Raw genomic sequence first — 3,553 nt, 5'->3', positions numbered from 1 at the left:
AATACTCAAGAATCCTTCCCGACAACTTCTCACAAGTTCAAGCCTAAAGGCGCATTCTTCAAGAAATTTAAAAAGAATAAATTCAACAAGAAGCGTCTAGTGCAAACCAAAAACTCCAAGACTGCAACCAGGGGAGCATGTTTTTCTTGTGAAAAAAGTTGGGCATTTTAAGAATAATTGTCCAAATAAAACCAAGAAAGAGAATCTAGGAAAGTAAATAAATGGAAAATGAGAATTAGTATGCACTGTGTCTGAATCATTGATCACAGATATTGATCTCCCAGGGTGGTGGATTGATTTAGGGGCGATACAACATATGTCTAAGTCTAAGGAAGGACTTGTGGAGATAAAGAAGTTGAAGCATGGAGATCGTAAGGTATATATGAGAAATAATACATATAGTGATGTGGTCAGGATAGGGACCTCCAGCTTTAGGTAGAAGGGATCAATCTCCTACTAACAAATATACTTTATGTACCTTCTATGAGAAGAAATCTTTTAGCAGTGAGAGATTTTGCTAAAAAGAGCTTAAAAATCTGCTTTCGGGGTGACATGGTCTCTATTGAGAAAGAAAAGTGAAGCTCAGGGGTCGCTATGATGTTGATCATGGTCTCTTTCGTCTTAATGTAATTCCTTTTATAAATAATATAATAAATATTTTTTGTTATATTGATTGTGCATTTAATGTTGATGTATATTTATGGCATTTAAGGTTAGGACATATAAATGTTAATAAAATAAAAAGAATAATTTACATGGGATTATTATCTTCTCTTAAAAACGTAGAATTTAAAAAATGTGAACCATGTATATCAGGTAAAATAATTAAAAAACCTTTTCCTAAGGAAAGTAGGTCATGTGACTTGCTAGTTTTGGTACACACAGATATTTGTAGACCTTTAATAGTAGAAACACATAAAAAAATATTTTATCACATTTATAGATGATTACTCAAGGTATGACTACATATACCTAATCTCTAAAAAATCCGAAGCTATAGAAAAGTTTAAGGCATATAAACATGAAGTTGATGGATTACTAGAAAGAAAAATCCAAATTATTAGATCTGATAGAGGGGGTGAATATAACGCTGATGAGTTTAAGACCTTCTGCATTAATAATAATATAACTTCTCATATAACTATGCTTTATACACCACAACAGAATGGTGTAGCAGAATGAAGGAATAGAACCTTAATGGATATGACAAGATTCATGTTGGCACATGCAAATCTTCTCAAGAAATTCTGAGGAGAAGCAATTTATATTGTCATATATATCCTGAATAAGGCTCCTTCTAAGGTTGTAGAGCTTACTCTCCATGAATTATGGACTGGTAGGAAGCCATACTTGAGTCATTTGTGAAAGTAGGGGTCACTTGCTCATGTGTTGATCCTTAGTCAAATGCGAGATAAGTTAGATAGCAAAACTATCAAATGCACCTTCATGGGATACCCAAAGGGATCAAAGAGATATCGACTATATAATCCTAAAAAAAGGATTTATAGAGAGTAGAGAGGTAGAATTCTTGGAAACTCAAGAAAACAATTTTGATTTTGAAGATGATTGTATCTTTCTTGATATCATAAATGATCATGGGGTACCAAGTCAAGAGTTAGCGCATAACAATTCAGTTGTGAATAATGAGCAAAATTTACAACCAGTAATTGGACAAAAAAGAACAAGAACACTTTCATCCTATTTGAATGATTATTATACATTCTTGAGTGAGGAGTTATGTTATTTCATGAATTTGGATGAAACTCTTGACAACTTGAGTTTTAAAGATGCAATTGCTTCTAATGCGTCTGAACTATTGAAGGAAGCAATAAAAGATGAGTTGGACTCCATAGAAAGAATGGAGTTTGAGAACTAGCTACTTTGCCTAATGGATATAGGGCAATTGGTAGTAAGTGGGTTTTTAAGAAAAAACTCAAGACAGATGGATCTATTGAAAGATTCAATGCAAGATTAGTAGCAAAAGGCTATTCTCAATTAGAAGGGATTGATTATGAAGAAACCTACTCTCTTGTAGCCAAAATGACATATATTTGTATTATATTGGCATTGGTAGCTTATTTTGATCTTGACTTATATCAAATGGACAGAAAAACGACCTTCTTAAATGGTGAATTAAATGAAATTATTTTCATGTAGTAAACATAAAGTTTTAAAATTGAAGGTTAAGAGGATAAAGTATACAAGTTAAATAAATCCTTATATGGACTTAAGCAGTCACCAAGACAGTGGTATTTGACTTTTCATAATGCTATAACTAAATAGGGTTATAAGGCAAATAGTCTTGACCACTTTGTATATGTCAATAATAGTGAGAGTAAGTTTACTATGTTATCCCTCTATGTTAATGATATATTGATTGCAGAAAATGATATAGACATGATAAATATGACTAAATCATGGTTAAGTTCTCGATTTGAAATGAAGGATAGATGAAGCTTCATATATCCTTGGACTTAAGATCCAGAGAGATAGAAAATCGAGATTTCTATGTCTAAGTTAAGAAAAATATATTGATCACATTCTAATGAAATTTAGAATGAAAAGTACCAAGGCAAAGGGTGCTCCTATAGTAAAAGGACAAAAACTAAGTAAGAATGACTGTCCAAAAGATGGACAAGAAAAGTTGAATGTTTCATATGCTCAGGCAATCGAAAGTCTGATGTATGCAATGCTTTGCACTAGACCTAATTTGAGTTTTGTTGTAAGTCTAGTGAGTAGATATCAAAGTAATCTTGAGCTCTCTTACTAGGAAGCAAGAATTTTTTGATATCTAAAAGGAAGTAAGGAACTTAAGCTATGCTATCGGTCAGATAGTTTAAAGCTTGTAGGTTACTCAGATGCTGACTTTGCCAGTGATAGAGATGAAGAAAAGTCCACCTTTGGTTATGTATTTATATTAGGAGGTGGGGCAATTTCATGGTCATGCAAGAAATAAGAGTTTGTGGCACAGCATACCCAAGAAGCTGAGTATATTGCTTGTAACATGGCAGCCACATTTGGTGTATGGATAAATCATTTCCTAAATAAGTTGAAATTGAACATTTCAAAAGATCTAGTTTAACTTTATTGTGACAATATAGTTGCTATAAGATTAATACAAACAGGAGCTGATAGCTCTAAAAGTAAGCATATTGAAGTTAAATATCAATATATTCATAATATGCTTATAAAAAATGAAATAGCAATGGACTAATTTCTTTAAGTGACATGGTAGCAGATCCACTAACCAAGGCAGTCACTGAGGTTGTTTTCACTAGACATGTGAGTCAAATAGGACTCAGATACATCTAAGTGGTGAGTGAGTAAAGACTACTCAGAAAGTGTGTATGCAAGGTTCCGGTTGAGAACAAGCATCTAAACATAGGGTGAGTAAAGATTACTTGAAAAGTGTGTATGCAAGGTTCCAGTTGATAACAAGCATATAAGCACAGCAAATCCCTTATGGCCAAGTGGGAGATGTAAGGCCATGTGCCCATAAGGTAATTGTTGGAGGGCCTTTCCAACAGTTACACTGTTCAAATTCAAGAGATGT

The sequence above is a fragment of the Nuphar pumila genome, chromosome 2 (genome assembly GCF_984573655.1).
Source record: "Nuphar pumila chromosome 2, dmNupPumi1.hap1.1, whole genome shotgun sequence".
Classification (NCBI taxonomy): Eukaryota; Viridiplantae; Streptophyta; class Magnoliopsida; order Nymphaeales; family Nymphaeaceae; genus Nuphar; species Nuphar pumila.
Note: the sequence above shows the minus strand (reverse complement) of the source record.